The sequence below is a fragment of the Physella acuta genome, unplaced genomic scaffold, assembly GCF_028476545.2.
Source record: "Physella acuta isolate Inbredline_101_S28 unplaced genomic scaffold, ASM2847654v3 ptg000302l, whole genome shotgun sequence".
NCBI lineage: Eukaryota > Metazoa > Mollusca > Gastropoda > Physidae > Physella > Physella acuta.
The window spans coordinates 51,372-70,365 of NW_026731821.1; the positions used below are offsets into that span (position 1 = coordinate 51,372).

The following is an 18,994-nucleotide window of genomic DNA, read 5'->3' on the forward strand; positions in this document are numbered from 1 at the left end:
CCGACCGACCGACCGAACGACCGACCGACCGACCGACCGACCGACCGACCGACCGACCTACCTTAACACGCCGAAAATTATATTAGGCATGTTTCTACCCACACTTGTTCATAGTCGTCTTCGCTTACGTCAACGCCTTAATTCGTGTTTTCGTTGATTTGTATTGCTGTCTGCAATCTGCCTTGCAAAAGTTGTATTGATTACACAAGTCAAAAAACACACACACACACTCAAGCTAAATAACATACACATACTCAAGCTATATTACACACACACGAGCTAAATCACACATACACATCCAAGCTACTGTGTGGAAATGTTGCATTTTCAAACCATGCTGCACAATATTACAAAGCAGGATGAGCTAACGATAATAAAGATTTCAAGGTATAGAGAGCTTAATCTGCTTATACACCCACACCCACACCAACACATACACCCACACTAACACATACACCACACTAACACATACACCACACTAACACATACACATACACCCACACCAACACCAACCCATTCACCCACACTAACACATGCACCCACACCCACACTAACACATACACCACACTAACACATACATTAACACCAGCACATACACCCACACTAACGCAAACACCACATTAACACATAGGCCCTATGTGTAAGAAAAAACGAAGACATCGCATTGTGTACATGTAGTCTTACAAGAGTGATGTTGTCTATAAGTGAAGAACATTTAAAAGCATATGAACATTCGTCAATTGAGTGTTGACATTACGTGAGATAAAATATGTTAGGCTAACCTTTATTATTAAATGGGTCCTAGGTGCTTTGACCTCAGGTCATTATGTGTGTTCCATTTATATTTAAGGGTCAACATTTGTGTCCGTTCAAAACACTTAACTTTGGGGAATTTTGGGGCATTAAAACTAGTGTTTTGAACAGACACAAATTTTGAAAATTCATAAAAAATTAGTTTGAAGATATGCACTTAAAATTTTTAGCTGATTACCTCAAAATATGGAAGAAGATTATGAATTGATTGTTTATTGGGCTTAAAATGTAATATTTTGTGAATGGTGGAAAACCTACGAAGGGGTTAATTTTTCAAGATGGCCGCCGTTGTCATAGTTACCAAGATTTTTTCAAATTTTTTTTTAGTGGAAATGCATATGCTGATGTATCTTAATAAAGCTGTAAAGAAATAACTGTTTTCTAACGAGTATTAAAAAAGATTTTTTTACCGGAGCCTTCCCCCTTAAAATAAATCTATGTGGCATAGCACCAGCATTTATGTGGAGACTAAAATATAGTTCTTGACTTTTTTTAAATACATTTTAATTTCTATTAACGTACTCTCTGGAAACATGTATAAAATCGTATTAATTGTATCACACCTATGATCAAAGCCGGACACAGCGCTTGTGATAAAACACCCGTTGATAGACCACCTGTGATCAAAGACCCTCTGCTGAGAAAACACATGTGGTCAAACCCCTATGGTCAAACCCCCTATGATCAAACCCCCTATGGTCAAAGCCCCTATGGTCAAAGCCCCTATGGTCAAAGCCCCGCTGTGTTCAAACCCCCTATGGTCAAACCCCCTATGGTCAAACCCCCTATGGTCAAAGCACCTGTGGTCAAAGGTCCGCGCACCAATATATGGCATTGATCGTATGAATAAAAAAGAGGTGTATGTGTGTAAAAAAACTGTACCTCACAATAACTATTGAGACGGTGTAGTAAAATGTTGTAGGGCTTTTGTTCGAAACCTGACGGTTATTGTAAATTGAATGTTTTACTTTATAGACATTTAACAAAAAGCGATTGTTATGTGTTTATTTGTTGGTGGACAGTTTGTTGGTGTAGTGGACAGTTTGTTGGTGTGGTGAACAGTTTGTTGGTGTGGTGGACAGTTTGTTGGTGTGGTGGACAGTTTGTTGGTGTGGTAGACAGTTTGTTGGTGTGGTGGACAGTTTGTTGGTGTGGTGGACAGTTTCTATATAACACTACGAGAGATGGCAACTCGGTATTTATACATGATTTTTAATCCATTTTCTATCATTTAGACTCAGAACAGGCCACACAAGACTAAAACAGCACCTGCATAAAACAAAAAAAAAAATGGGCGTGGCGAAATATGCCCTTGTGGCAAGGCCCACGAGAATACGGAGCCCGTCCTTCAAGACTATTTATTATATAGACAGGCGCGATCCCTACACTGGCCCCTACACACCCCACTCAAGGAAAATTTATATGGGGCACCTACTGATCTGGAGACCACAGTCCAGTTATTCCACGAAGTTGGGCTTGTTGTTTAAATCCTCCATCATATACTTAATTAAAAACGAAGAAGAAGAAGAATCCATTTTTAATAGAATCTCGTAGAAAAAATATTTTGCGCACCAAGTGAACGCCAAACAAAATGTGTATAATAGTGCGGAATATTATTAGTACTTTATAAATTCATATGCGTTTTGTGAGAAATCGGAAATAGTATAACTTACTACTTCCGATAAATGGAAATAACTTAAAATTTGACAGTAGGCAGATAATTAGATATTTTTGTTATACATGCATGTTTCATATATATCTAAATCACAGTACTCAAGTTATAGACTTAAAAAAAACAACTAAAAGTAGATTGAATTCCACTTCCATTTTTCGGAAATCGTTGAAAAAATTATACAGAACTACAATTTTTATATAATACTTATATATTAAGTTTCATCAACCTAGCTGTAACTGTACTCTTAATTCAATAGTTTAATAATCAAAGGTGAAACTAGTCTACTTGTCAAAAATATACAGGGTGTGAAGTTCTGTCCATTATTTATGTTTCAGGGTTTAATTTCATATAGCCCACTTAGTATAATCAAGAAGGCATCAACAAAATAATGGGCACTTTGTGTTTAATTTACTTCCAATAAATATACATTTATGTGTGAGCACATACACCCTTAATATGAGCACTTTATGCATTGTAAAGATATAAGAGTACAGTCCTGCCTTTGTTATTTTCTAACGTTAAAAGAAAAGGAATAGCAATAAAAAGCTACACACCAAAATACACGAGCCGATATCTTTAACAAAAGTAAGGAGAGTAAGAAGATGTATGTTATGAAGGAAGTTTGAACACATCTGTAGCCTCTCTACATGGACGCACCATTGAGCACCAATAATGAACGGAATGACGAAGACAGTGCATCATCTCTAAGACATCGCCTTCTTCTTCGGCTACTAAATCAGTTGAGTATTTCTTTATTTTATTTGAATTCAAATACATTTAGTTAACGTTATCGTTCGTTAACTAGCTTCCATAATATGTATGTGATTAGTTTTCAAATGCACCAGTCTATAATATTCTATATTTCCAAATGACTGCGCTTTGTATAAAACTTAGAATTTAACTTTGTACAACAAAAGGCAAAGTCTAGCAAGTCAGTTCCTTTTTAATCGCATATATCTAGACTCTAAATCTAGATCTATATTTAGATTCTAGATCTACCCAATCTAGAAATCTAGATTTAGATCTAGATTTAAAATAATCTAAAAAAAATTAAAATGAATAAAAAATACACAATGTAAGCTCCTAGTTGTCATTATACACACGCAAATGTGATTTTGCCACAAATATAGATTAGAAACTAATGACTTTTCAATTTATTTAATTTACACATTGTTGACCAACCTTATTAAATAATTTAGAAGATCTATTTAAGGAAAATAAAACCAGCCTATTTGAGGGAGTTCGTTAGCTGTGATGTGACGTCTTTGGGAAGGTAGTGGGGTTGTAAGGTTGATACTGGTAATGAGTTGGTAAAATCGTTTTAAAAAGCGGGACGTTTAAAGATGACCTTTGGCATGACTCGGGAGGATTAAAAGCTTGTGGCTACTGTAAATTAACGACATAATGTGTCTTAGTGTGTTTGGTTAATATCAGAACGTCGACATAACCTAGGCGACATTTCAATACATTTTGTTTTAAGTCCTTTCACTCACCATGGTCAGTGATACACCACATGTATTGGTCCGTAAATAAACTGACGTCTTGTTGTAGACAAGTATCACATTTTCTCGGTCGTTCCAAAGACATGTGCAGCAGATGAAGTAGAGCTCATCTGTTATAATAATCTCAGCAAAAATGAGATCAGCGTGGTAAGCATTGTCCAGTCACCTTTGATTCCATAACGTGAGTCAGGTACCCATTAGAGCTGGGTAGACTCAGTGATGTCATTTGAACTAATCCGGGATCCGAACTCGAGACTTTCGGGTTAGCGGTCGTACGCTGTACCATCCGACTACACAATTTTGATGTTAAACATACTCCATGTTACACCACGTTTAGTGTACTGTTCATGAACTAATGTGTAATAGATAAATGTTGAGAACTAATGTGTAACAGATAATGTTAAGAACTAATGTGTACCAGATAAATGTTGAGAACTAATGTGTACCAGATAAATGTAGAGAACTAATGTGTAACAGATATCTGTAGAGAACTAATGTGTAACATATATATGTAAAGAACTAATGTGTAACATATATTTGTAGAGAACAAATGTGTAACAGATATTTGTAGAGAACTAATGTGTACCAGATAAATGTAGAGAACTAATGTGTACCAGATACATGTAGAGAACTAATGTGTACCAGATAAATGTTGAGAACTAATGTGTAACATATATTTGTAGAGAACTAATGTGTAACAGATAATTATAGAGAACTAATGTGTACCAGATAAATGTTGAGAACTAATGTGTAACATATATTTGTAGAGAACTAATGTGTAACAGATAATTATAGAGAACTAATGTGTACCAGATAAATGTAGAGAACTAATGTGTACCAGATAAATGTTGAGAACTAATGTGTAACATATATTTGTAGAGAACTAATGTGTAACATATATTTGTAGAGAACTAATGTGTACCAGATAAATGTTGAGAACTAATGTGTAACATATATTTGTAGAGAACTAATGTGTACCAGATAAATGTTGAGAACTAATGTGTAACATATTTGTAGAGAACTAATGTGTACCAGATAAATGTAAAGAACTAATGTGTAACAGATACATGTTGAGTGAGAATTTATGTGTACCAGATATTTGTAGAGAACGTATGTGTACCAGATAAATGTTGAAAATTTATGTGTACCAGATAAATGTTTAGAACTAATGTGTACCAGATACATGTAGAGAACTAATGTGTACCAGATACATGTTGAGAATTTATGTGTACCAGATAAATGTTGAGAATTTATGTGTACCAGATAAATGTTGAGAACTAATGTGTACCAGATACATGTAGAGAAGTAATGTGTAACAGATAATTATAGAGAACTAATGTGTACCAGATAAATGTGGAGAACTAATGTGTACCAGATACATGTAGAGAACTAATGTGTACCAGATAAATGTAGAGAACTAATGTGTACCAGATAAATGTAGAGAACTAATGTGTAACAGATAATTATAGAGAACTAATGTGTACCAGATACATGTAGAGAACTAATGTGTACCAGATACATGTTGAGAATTTATGTGTACCAGATAAATGTTGAGAATTTATGTGTACCAGATAAATGTTGAGAACTAATGTGTACCAGATACATGTAGAGAAGTAATGTGTACCAGATAAATGTTGAGGACTAAAGTGTACCAGATAAATGTTGAGAACTAATGTGTAACAGATACATGTAGGGAACTAATGTGTAACATATTTATGTAGAGAACTAATGTGTACCAGATACATATAGAGAACTAATGTGTACCAGATAAATGTAGAGAACTAATGTGTACCAGATAAATGTAGAGAACTAATGTGTACCAGATACATGTAGAGAACTAATGTGTATCAAATAAATGTAGAGAACTAATGTGTACCAGATAAATGTAGAGAACTAATGTGTAACAGATAATTATAGAGAACTAATGTGTACCAGATAAATGTAGAGAACTAATGTGTACCAGATACATGTAGAGAACTAATGTGTACCAGATAAATGTAGAGAACTAATGTGTACCAGATAAATGTAGAGAACTAATGTGTAACAGATAATTATAGAGAACTAATGTGTACCAGATACGTGTAGAGAACTAATGTGTACCAGATAAATGTAGAGAACTAATGTGTACCAGCTAAATGTAGAGAACTAATGTGTACCAGATAAATGTAGAGAACTAATGTGTAACAGATAATTATAGAGAACTAATGTGTACCAGATAAATGTAGAGAACTAATGTGTACCAGATACATGTAGAGAACTAATGTGTACCAGATACATGTAGAGAACTAATGTGTAACAGATAAATGTAGAGAACTAATGTGTACCAGATAAATGTAGAGAACTAATGTGTAACATATATTTGTAGAGAACTAATGTGTACCAGATAAATGTTGAGAACTAATGTGTACCAGATAAATGTTGAGAACTAATGTGTAACAGATAAATGTTGAGAACTAATGTGTACCAGATAAATGTTGAGAACTAATGTGTACCAGATAAATGTAGAGAACTAATGTGTACCAGATAAATGTAGAGAACTAATGTGTACCAGATAAATGTTGAGAACTAATGTGTACCAGATAAATGTAGAGAACTAACGTGTTGTCCACCTCCCCAGACTGTCAAGATGGCCGCCTGTGTGCACGCTCTCCTCCTGGTCCTCTTGTTTGTAGCGCTCACCCACGGTACGTGCTTTGTGTTGTTATAGACGTCATTGGACGTCATTGTGTTTTATATACGTCATATGGACGTCATTGTGTTTTTATAGACGTCTTATGGACGTCATTGTGTTGTTATAGACGTCATATGGTGCATCGTGTTTTAATGTACGTCATATGTTGCTCTCTGTTTTTATAGACGTCATATGGTGCTTTGTGTTTTATAGACGTTTGATGGTGCATTCTGTTTTTATAGACGTCATATGTGCACTGTGTTTTTATAGACGTTATATGGTGCATTCTTTTGTTATAGACGGCTTATGGTGCACTGTGTTTTATAGACGTCTGATGGTGCATTCGGTTTTTATAGACGTCATATGGTGCACTGTGCTTTTAAAGACTTTATATGGTGCATTGTTTTGTTACAGACGCCATAGAGTGTATTCTTATATTATGAACCTCATATGATGCATTCTTTTGTTATGGACGTCATATGGTGCATTCTGTTATTAAACACGTCTTATGGTGCATTGTGTTTTTTAGACAACCATATGGTGCATTCTTTTATTATAGACGTCATATGGTGTAATTTGTTTCTATAGACGTCAGATGGTGCATTGTGTTTTTATAGATGACCATATTGTGATTTCAATTTTTTTTCATACTGTTTTGACTTTTATATGGCATACTTTTACACCCGCCCATGTATGTTATACATGGTGATACTACACATGGTGACACTACACATGGTGACACTACACATGGTGACACTACACATGGTGACACTACACATGGTGACACTACACATGGTGACACTACACATGGTGACACTAGACATGGTGACACTACACATGGTGACACTACACATGGTGACACTACACATGGTGACACTACACATGGTGACACTACACATGGTGACACTACACATGGTGACACTACACATGGTGACACTACACATGGTGACACTACACATGGTGACACTACACATGGTGACACTACACATGGTGACACTACACATGGTGACACTATACATGGTGACACTACACATGGTGACACTACACATGGTGACACTACACATGGTGACCCTACACATGGTGACACTACACATGGTGACACTACACATGGTGACACTACACATGGTGACACTACACATGGTGACACTACACAGGGTGACACTACACATGGTGACACTACACATGGTGACACTACACATGGTGACACTACACATGGTGACACTACACATGGTGACACTACACATGGTGACACTACACATGGTGACCCTACACATGGTGATACTACACATGGTGACACTACACATGGTGACACTAGACATGGTGACACTACACATGGTGACACTACACATGGTGACCCTACACATGGTGACACTACACATGGTGACACTACACATGGTTACACTACACATGGTGACACTACACATGGTGACCCTACACATGGTGACACTACACATGGTGACACTACACATGGTGACACTACACATGGTGACACTACACATAAACCTACCCAGCCAATCAATAACCTAAACTTAACAAAGAGAATCATATAAATCTTGTCAACTTTAAATTACACCATAAACCGGTCTCCGCCCTTGACACCAACTCTTACACCAACCCTTACACCAACCCTTACACCAACTCTAGCCATGACCCAAGAATTGACACAAGACCCGAACCTCAGTCAAATCCTATCTTAACTCTAATCCAAAACCTAACTTTATAACAGCTAGATCCATGTGCTGTTAGGTTTAAATTAAAGCCGTTCAAAACACTCATCAAATAAAATGTACTGTTTATTCGCAGTTTTTTTTTATTGATTACAATATAGGGGGCTACACAGGGGCGTAGCGGGGGGGGGGGGGGGGGGTGCGGACCGCACCGGGTGACACCATTTAGGGGGGTGACACTAAGGCAATGCATAGCAAAATATATTGAGAAAAACTTGAGGGGGTGCAAATCGAAAGTTTGAAAGTTTGTCCCCGGGAAGAGTCGCTACGCATCTGGGGGTGTTGACACCATTAAGTGCCTCACCGGGTGACACCCGACCTCGCTACGCCACTGGGGCTACATACTTAGTATAAGTGAGCGGAACTAACAATTGAATGGCTTTCTTCTGACCTCCCACCCCCTCCCCACCCCCACAGGGAAAGCCGTGAAACCAGCTAAGCCAGTAACGGTCGACCCCAGCTGTAAGATAGTGTGTCCAGCTATCCACAACACCGTGTGTGGCAGCGACCACAACACCTACGCCAACCTGTGCGAGTTGAGCAACGCTAGGTGTGACAACCCCCGGCTCAGGATGGTTCGTCAGGGCAAGTGTAGGCCCAAGAAAACTGGTAGGTTCAATGGTAGGTTTACTGGTAGGTTCACTGGTAGGTTTAGTGGTAGGTTTAGTGGTGGGTTTATTAGTTGGTTTAGCGGTAGGTTCAGTGGTAGGTTCACTGGTAGGTTCACTGGTTGGTTTAGTGGTAGATTTATTGGTGGGTTTATTGGTTGGTTTAGTGGTAGGTTCAGTGGTAGGTTTACTGGTAGGTTCACTGGTAGGTTCAGTTGTAGGTTTAGTGGTCGGTTTAGTGGTAGGTTTAGTGGTGGGTTTATTGGTTGGTTTAGCGGTAGTTTTAGTGGTAGGTTCACTAATAGGTTCACTGGTTGGTTTACTGGTAGGTTTAGTGGTGGGTTTATTGGTTGGTTTAGTGGTAGGTTTAGTGGTATTTTTAGTGGTAGGTTCACTGGTAGGTTTAGTGGTCGGTTTAGGGGTAGTTTTAGTGGTAGGTTTAGTGGTGGGTTTAGTGGTAGGTATAGTAGTAGGTTTATTGGTTGGTTTAGTGGTAGCTTCACTAGTAGGTTTAGTGATAGGTTTAGTGGTAGGTTTAGTTGTAGGTTTAGTGGTGGGTTTAGGTTTAGTCGTAAGTTTAGTGGTAAGTTTATTTATTAAATGGTAGGTTTTTCTGGTAGGTTTAGTGGTTAAGTGGTAGGTTTAGTTGTAGGTTGAGTGGTATGTTTAGTTAGGCAAGAAAATCTGGTAGGTTCTCTTGTAGATTTAATGGTAGGTTTAGGGGTGTGTTTAGTGGTAGGTTAAGTTTGATAAGAAAATCTGATAGGTTTATCAGTATGCTGGCCTAGTGTAGACCTCCAGAAAAGCGGGTAGTTTAAGTGGTAGGTTTAGTTGTAGGTTTATTTGTAGGTTTGTCTGAACGCACAGATCATACGTAAGTCTAGAGTTAGGGCTAGACGTTTTAAGTTGAACTAAGTGGGATTCTCATGGGAAAGATTTTACGTACACAGTACCAATAACCGTTACATGTGTGTGTGTGCTATAAACAGTGTGTGCATTGGGAAGTCGTCTGTTTAAAGCGCAGAAATATACTCCATAGTAACATAACATAGACACTGTAGTCCTTTCATTGACTGTTTTTACTTAACATTGACTAGTGTAACCAAATATTTACTGTTGTAACTTTAAATCGACTGTTAAAACTTACCATTTACTGGTGTAACTTCAAAATCGACTGTTAAAACTTACCATTTACTGTTGTAACTTAACATCGACTTGTAAATTTACAATGACGCATCTCTCCAGGAACGAAAAAGAATGGGCCCAAAGTTTGATGGATGTGCAGATGTTGCTGGTGATGTTGTGTAGTATCATCCTGCTGTTGTTTATCAACCCCATGATGTTATATTCAGCTTTGTTACAGTAAGACTTTGGCTGGAAATGAATTTTAATGTTCCCGTTTTTTAACTAAGTTGTTTTACATTATTAACTTTAAAATGAATCATTTAAACATTAACATATTTTAAAACGTTAAAAGCTTAACATGCATAACAATGTAAGTCATGATATGAAAAATAGTCCATCATTTGTATTTTTAAATGTAAATTTCAGCCTGCAATAAATTTACGCAAGAAATATTATGATTTTGTTTAAATTGTAAATAAGATTTTTGATTTGGTGTTTTGTTGTTTGAAGTTTGATACAAAGGTTTCAGTTTATAAAATGTTTGTAGTTTGATACAAAGGTTTCAGTTTATAAAATATTTATAGTTTGGTACAAGGATTTCAGTGGATAAAATGTTTGTAGTTTGCTACAATGATTTCAGTGGATGAAATAAAATGTTTGTAGTTTGCTACAATGGTTTCAGTGGATAAAATGTTTGTAGTTTCATACAGTGGTTTTATTGGATAAAATTTGTAGTTTGATACAATAATTAAAGTGGGTTAAATGTTTGTAATTTGATACAATGATTTCAGTTGATAATGTTTGTAGTTTGCTACAATGGTTTCAGTGGATAAAATGTTTGTAGTTTGATACAGTGGTTTTATTGGATAAAATTTGTAGTTTGATACAATAATTTCAGTGGGTTAAATGTTTGTAATTTGATACAATGATTTCAGTTGATAAAATGTTTGTAGTTTGTTACAATGGTTTCAGTGGATAAAATGTTTGTAGTTTGATACAGTGGTTTTATTGGATAAAATTTGTAGTTCGATACAATAATTTCAGTGGGTTAAATGTTTGTAATTTGATACAATGATTTCAGTTGATAAAATGTTTGTAGTTTGATATAATAGTTTCAGTGGAGACAATGTTTGTAGTTTGGTACAATATTTAAGTGGAGAAATTGTTTCATACAAATTTCGCGACAATATTGAGAGTCGCTAGATCCAACTGATAGCGTTAATATTGAGAGTCACTACTTCAAAAATCTCACACATGAACCGCCCACCACACTTTGCTGGGTGTGTCCGAGTGGTCACATTCAGGACATGGACAAGTTCTGTAGACCAACATCCCTTCTGTGTACTTGATCACTCCACTCCCCAATCCAGTCAGTGTGTGAGTTCTGTCCCCTGGTGTTGTAGCAAGGATACCAATCTTAGTGTCTTATACAAACTCTGGTCTGTCTGGACTAGTGAACTTAACGGCTATCCTGACAGTTAGGTCAGCCATGGCTTTTGTGAGGTCATACACATCGTTGTCATGGTAACCAGAAGGAAAATGTTCAAGACGTAACTGGTTTAAAGGTACAACGTTTTTATGGCCAGGATTTTTCTTGCAGTCTGTCAGGTGTGTGTGTAGATCTATCTCACCTTGACCTTCAAGACATTCTTGTACTTCATGTGTACCTGTTCAGGTAAACAAAACAATTTTATTACTGTAAACATTTCATTAGACGTTAAATTTCGACAAACATAAAACAAGAAAACTACCTACAACCTCCAACTGTCACAACCATCTCAACCATTACCATCTTAAGACACTTATCCAGTAAACATTTCAAACTACAGAATTTTCCAACATAAGGACTTCATCAGTAAAAAACATTTTAAGCATGCCTGTGGATACCTTTTTAATATCTTTCTTAAATGGACATTACCTGTAAAATATGTTACGTCTTCTCCAATGGCCTTACTGTTGTGGTCATCTAGACTATCCAAGTTGATTCCTGTAAAAAAAAAACAACAACACAAAGATTTGACACATTGTCTACACCAGCACTAAACCATGGCTGTACACTTGATTAAGTTAAAAGATAATTAACAAACTTACCTGTAACTTGATGTGACAGATCTCTACTGGCCTTTACTGTAGTCTTATGGTCATCTGTGGCAGCTGTTTGATTGAAATAACCTTGACCTTCACATCACATTCAGCAGCCAACAGTCACTCTGTATAGTTAAAAATATTTTGACTTTTTTAAAAAGAATTACATTAAAATCAACATCAGTTTTGTTTACAAACTACAAAACAATAGCAGCTGGCCAATACAAGATTGAAATCCTTCAAGATTGTCATCTTTAAAAAGTATGATGAAATACATTCTTAGACCAACATGCAGAGGCGTAGCGAGGGGGGGGGGGTGGCGGTGGGTGCGGACCGCACCGGGTGACACCATTTAGCGGGATGACACCTAGGTAAAAAATAGCAAAATATATAGAGAAAAATGATAATTCCACTTAATTAAGTGATTAATTCGAATGTTAAATAGTGTTTTAAGTGGTGCAAATCGAAAGTTTGAGGGTGTGGGGTGCAAATCGAAAATTGAAAGTTTGTCCCCGAGAAGTGTGGCTACTCCTCTGGGGGGGGGGGGGGGGGTGACACCATTAAGTGCCGCACCAGGTGACACCCGACCTCGTTACGCCACTGCCAACATGCAAGATAGAGTGAAACTGAACTTTGAACTCCCCACTTGACTTTAAGACAATATCAGACAGCACACACCACTAAGGAAGATCCTTCAGGCTCTGGAGAGAGAAATAAAATTATAATGGAATTGTCATTAGCATAGAAGTAACGAATGACAGCATTTATGGTGGAACTGTCATTAGCATAGAACTAACGAATGCCAACATTTATGATGGAACTGTCATTAGCATAGAACTAACGAATGACAGCATTTATGGTGGAACTGTCATTAGCATAGAACTAACGAATGCCAACATTTATGATGGAACTGTCATTAGCATAGAACTAACGAATGACAGCATTTATGGTGGAACTGTCATTAGCATAGAACTAACGAATGACAACATTTATAATGGAACTGTCATTGTGAGGTCAGATTAGATTAGGTTAGAATACTCTAGAACTTAGGGGAGAGTGCGTGTGTGAGTTGAGTTCACCCTACTGTGTAGTAGCCCCGGTGTGTTTATGTATGGTTATCCCAAAGTCGAATACGGGTATAAAAGCGCGAGTGAACGATTGTGGGAGGTTAGCGGGTTAGTTGATAGCGGGTAGGACGAGGGCTACTCTGGAATGTATATCTTTGAGACGGAATAAAAGTAGTGAACATAGCCACGAAGCGTTGTCGTTTATCTGACACTAACCTGGACGTAACACTATCCCTAAATGTGTCGAGGTCTTTGAAGCAGATAAAGTGTTTTGAAGATAATGATGAATTGAAGTCTTTATTGGAACTTTAAAACAAGTACATCAACAGAAACATATAATACATAGTTTGTACAATGTGACATATTTAATATTTATAAATATATGGGAGAGAAGACATAAGTAAATATGTTTAGCACTTAAGGTTTAACTTACTACATATAATCATGAGTGAGCTTTTACAGAGTTTCCAACAAACTTACATTCAAAATGCTATATTTAACTTAAAATAAGATGAAATAAGGGTACAAAAAATAGGAATATAATATATTCCAAAAAGATGAACTTAAACAAAACTTCCAGCAAATTTAGTTACTAGTGCTCTAAATGAAATTTAAAATAGGGTGACGTAAGGTCATGGCGAAAAAGGGGTGGGGTGGGGGGAGGGGGGGAATGTGGTGGCGTAGATGCAGGTGTAGAATTGACAATGCACGTGACGGAGACTATTGACGAAGCAAGTGTTAGAGTAAGGTTGCAATTACGGATAACAGACATATTAACCTGTGACCATTGGGGCAGTAGCGTAGCGAGGGGGGGGGGGCGGGGGGACATATGCCCCCGGGCGGCGACCTTAGGGGCGCCAAAATGGGTTGGAAAAATAAATTGAAAGGTCGAGGGGGGTGCAATTCGAAATTTTGAGGAGGGGGTGCAAATCGAAATCTTGAGAGGGGGGGGGGTGCAAATCGAAAGTTTGAGGGGGGGGGGGTGCAAATAAAAATCTTGAGGGGGGTGCAAATCGAAAAGTTTGTCCCCGAGCGCCGGGAAGGGTCGCTACGCCTCTGCATTGGGAAGACAGTATGGCGGACAGACTGGGCGTAACACCTAGGAAGTTATCAGCAGGGTCTGACCTTTTAATTAGGTACGACAGAACTGTGGCGATATCCAAATTAGGTCAGGCTTGATGGGGAAGGCAAAGAAGTTAGGACGATGAGGGTTAGGAGACAGTCGAATCTAGGCAGTCGGGGGTTGAGACTTTGTAGAGAAAGGACGTAGACAAGTGTGGAGTTAGGGAACAGTGTAGTGACACTAGTGTAGGAAACTTTGAACTGTCAGTGTAGGCAACAAGTGTATATTATGTAGTAACGTGAAGCCTATTATATTCAATCATCGGATGTATAATAATTAAATGTTGTGTATCAAGTTGATCTTCGAGTTTTTAGTGAATGCACGGAATTGAGAGTATTCTCGTCCTCGTCACAGTATTAAACTATATGTGTGAAGACTGATAGTACTTCGTTCGTATTTAAGAAGGAAAGTAATAATAGAATAATAACAATAATAAGAAAAAGCAATTTCCCCCACCACAGAGGGAGGATAGTTGCTTTGCTTGGAATGTTGGGCTGGGTGAAGTATTGTTTCTAATACATTGTTTTACCTACCGAGTGAGCCAAGGGATATAACCTCTCCTAAAGTAAAATGTGTGTATTTTATTTGTTGTTTCCCTTTGACCAGTCTTATATCAGTCGCCGCATGGTTCCTACGGTCATGTCCCCTGTAAGTCTTTAGTACATGTCGGTCATTGTCGCTCACCTTCCCACGGGTTGTCTGCAGTGTTTCTTCCAGACTTTTTTCTCCGGGGGGGGGGGGGGGGGCACTTGAAATTTTGGGGGGGGGGGTGGTAAACTTTCTACGGGGGGGGGGACACACACTGTTAAAAGTATATTATATTTTCTATATACATTATATACATTTCATTTCGTTCGGGAGGGGGGGGGGTACAGATGCCTGGAAGAAGCTCTGGTTGTCTGGTCTGTTGTTTAACTTTCCATACATCCACTGTGCTGTGTTCTTCGTTCGTCCTTCCTTATCGTATCGTCCCTGTCGCCTCCTGAATTGGTGTGCTGTATTTGTTAGGCTTCCTGCTGTCTTTAGTTCTATAGTTTTTTGGGGGGAGGAAGGGGTTTGTTGGGGTGGAAAGTGTGTGCAGAATTTCTTCCAGGCATCTCTTCGGGGGGGGGGGGGGGGGACGAGCCCCCATGAAGAAAATCTACCGACCCCCCCCCCCGAAAAATATAGGGTGAAACAAAGCTCAGCAAACAAATAATAACACAGCATTTTCCAAATACCTATTAAAATTTAGTGTGAGCTTACACAAAGCATCTAAAACAAATTTGAATGCGATTACTCTAAATAATTTTTAAAATGTAAAGGCATGAAAATAAGGTTATAAACAAATAAAGAGCATTTTTGTGGTATATGCTTGCTTGTACATATTTCCAACATATTTAGTTCAAAACAGAAGTTGAATATTCTTTAATTTTGTTTTTAAAGTAGATAGAAACAAGGATCATCTATATATATAAAGCAAAGTGGTCAAGTGCCCGATAGGGCACTTCCCGGCGCCGCAGGCGCGTCAAATTTGGCACGATGGTGCCTTCGGGCGATAGAACACGAAAGCCGGTGACGGTTGGCCGAAACGTCTACGGGGAGGGGGTCAAAACTGACCTCGACTGACCGGCGCCTTATGGGGATATGCTATGTTTTTTTTCCATTTTTTTCCAGTTTAAGATCTAAAGCCTTTGGCATATAAAAGTAAGTACTAAACAGCAAAAAAGAGGGTCGAAAACAATTTTGGTTGTCATGGAAACCCAAAAAACCTCCGCTATTTTGAATTTTTCGGTACTTTTGAAAATACTAAGGCTTTTTTATTTATGCACCTATAGCAATCAAATTTAAACTGCTTATATTTCAGTATATATTAAAACTTTTGTCACGACAACTTTTTGAAATAATTACTAGTAAGAATTTTACAAGGTCTAAAAAATCGTACTCTTTTTAGTATTCAAAAGTTTCAAAATGTGCATATTAATTACCAAATACTTTTTTTCTATGAAAGCAATCACAATTCCCTCGTGAGAAAAGTTGTATTTTCGCATCAAGAACATTTACTGAAAATATGGTTTGCATTGTTTAATAAATAAAAAAGTAGTAGGCTTTTTAGTGTTAAAAACCTGCGAACTGAGAAAAACAGCCAAAAGTATCGAAAACTAGGTCAGGAAAGTACCATACCTGTGTAAACTGCAAAGCCGATTGTAAGCTTTGGGTGTTTCCGAGATGTAGGGAATTAAGTTTATTAGATACATGAGAAATCCAGCTTTCCAATGATGTCAAATACAATATAATGACGGATATAAAATATTTTATGAAGAGCTTGTAAGATGGGGAAAAATTGATTATTTTTTAATTAATAGGGTCATAAAAATCGTAATTTAAACACATAAAATATTTTTTTTCTCTTTAAAGTTATTATTTTCTTTATACAAAAATGGACAAAGTATCCAAAAGTGCAAGAAACCCTTCATGACAAAAAACAAGAAATTTTGTGATTTTTTTTCCGCGCATATCCCCTTATATGGGCTATATTACGAAAAAAAAATTCCTCCGACGACCCCCCTTGAAATTTTGTGAGGTGGTAGGAGAATGCCTTGGGTTGTCACAAAAAACTCGCCATGTCCAGGAAGAATCGGGAAATGGGTCAAAACTGACCAGTCGTATTTCCCTATATAATCTTTGTATTTTATGGGAAAAACATAGGGTCATTTCAAAACGGATTTGAGGGCACTTACCCTCTTTACATCTGGCTAATTTTTGGCATGTTTATAGGTCAATGGCTTGGCCGAAGGGCAGACCTGTCAGTTTCACTCAAAGCCCTCGACGAGGGCTAAAAAATGACCGCGAGTGAAATTCTCTTTATGTGAGCTCTATTATGAATTTTTTTTTCCTCCGATGACCCCCCTTGATATTTTGTGAGGTGGTAGGAGAACGCCTTGGGGTGTCACAAAAAACTCGGCATATCTGGGAAAACTTCGTAAAGGGGTCAAAACTGACCAGTTGTATTTCTCTATATAATCTTTGTATTTTATGGGAAAAACAGAGGGTCATTTCAACGCAAACTTTAGGGTACTTAAACTCAGTATATCTGGCTAATTTTTTGCATACTCTTATGACAATGGCTTGACCTTTAGTGAAATCTGTCGGTTTTACTCAAAGCCCTCGACCAGGGCTAAATAGTGACCGCCAGTGAAATTCTCTTTATATGAGCTCTATTACGAAAAACAATTTCCTCCGACGACCCCCCTTGATATTTTGTGAGGTGGTAGGAGAACGTCTTGGGGTGTCACAAAAAACTCGCCATGTCCGGGAAAAATCGGGAAATGGGTCAAAACTGACCAGTCGTATTTCCCTATATAATCTTTGTATTTTATGGGGAAAACAGAGGGTCATTTTAAAACGGATTTAAGGGCACTTACCCTCTTTACATTTGGCTAAGTTTTGGCATGCTTATAGGCAAATGGTTTGGCCGTAGGGCAGACCTGTCGGTTTTACTCAAAGCCCTCGACGAGGGCTAAAAAGTGACCGCGAGTGAAATTCTCTTTATATGAGCTCTATTATGAAAAAAATATTTCCTCCGACGACCCCCCTTGATATTTTGTGAGGTGGTAGGAGAACGCCTTGGGGTGTCACAAAAAACTCGCCATGTCCGGGAAAAATCGGGAAATTGGTCAAAACTGACCAGTTGTATTTCCCTATATAATCTTTGTATTTTATGGGGAAAACAGGGTAATTTCTACACAAATTTTAGGGTACTTACTCTTTGTATAACTGGCTAATGTTTTGCATACACCTCTATTGATGACTGGGCCGTATGGAAAAACTGTTGGTCAGCATCAAAGCTTTGTTGTTATAAATTAAGTTTTGTATTGTATTGAAATTGTAAAATTAATTGCAAAAGTAATTTAATATTATATTTGATTTATAATTTTAATGAAAGCCCTTTCAGTTCTAATAACCTTGCGAGTAATAAGTTTGCGAATATTCCATCAATTTATGGGCACAAGAAAAGTACCCCACTGTATAAATTTAGGCCCTACGCATTTAACATAATAGCCAATTACCTATTAATTAATCATTCAATTTCTCAATTTTTTTGAAAACCTAAGCGAAGCTAGGCAGTATGCCTAGTAATAAAAAATGACGAAAAGAGTGGTTAGGAGAAGCTTTTTATTGAAAATAAAATAAAAAAAGAATATTTTACATGCGGTATTGCGTAACAAAATATCTAATACAAAGATATTAATGTTAAAATTTTATAATTAAAAACACAAATCAAAAGAAAAACAAACACATTATTAAAAAGAAATTACATATAACGTTGTAAAATAACTTGACAAACGTTTCCTTTTATTGACTGTCACTGCAAACGGAATATTCATGTAGTTGTCTCCCATGATATATATTTTTACAGACTTTTTCAAACTAAATAGTTACATTGGCGCTAAAGTAGGCCATCAGTCGTTAAAATAAGTCATCCAAGCCACTGAATCCAAAGAAAGAATTACCATATGCTCTACTGGTTTGAACCCGGATTCGAACTCGAGAATTATGAGTAAGCAGTCTAGCTACCGTTAGACCACGCGGTCCCATTGTGTTCTTTATTTAAAGTA

The 18,994-nt window shown here is 37.4% G+C and overlaps 1 long non-coding RNA gene across 1 annotated transcript; it reads left to right on the top strand.

Annotated features, from left to right (window-relative positions):
- The first annotated feature begins 3,108 nt into the window (after window positions 1–3,108).
- LOC131939930 (uncharacterized) lies at window positions 3,109–10,565 on the top strand. Its single transcript, XR_009386499.1, has 4 exons — window positions 3,109–3,227; window positions 6,608–6,674; window positions 8,806–8,997; window positions 10,242–10,565. It is a non-coding gene; the product is annotated as an uncharacterized LOC131939930 (long non-coding RNA).
- The last annotated feature ends 8,429 nt before the right edge of the window (window positions 10,566–18,994 follow it).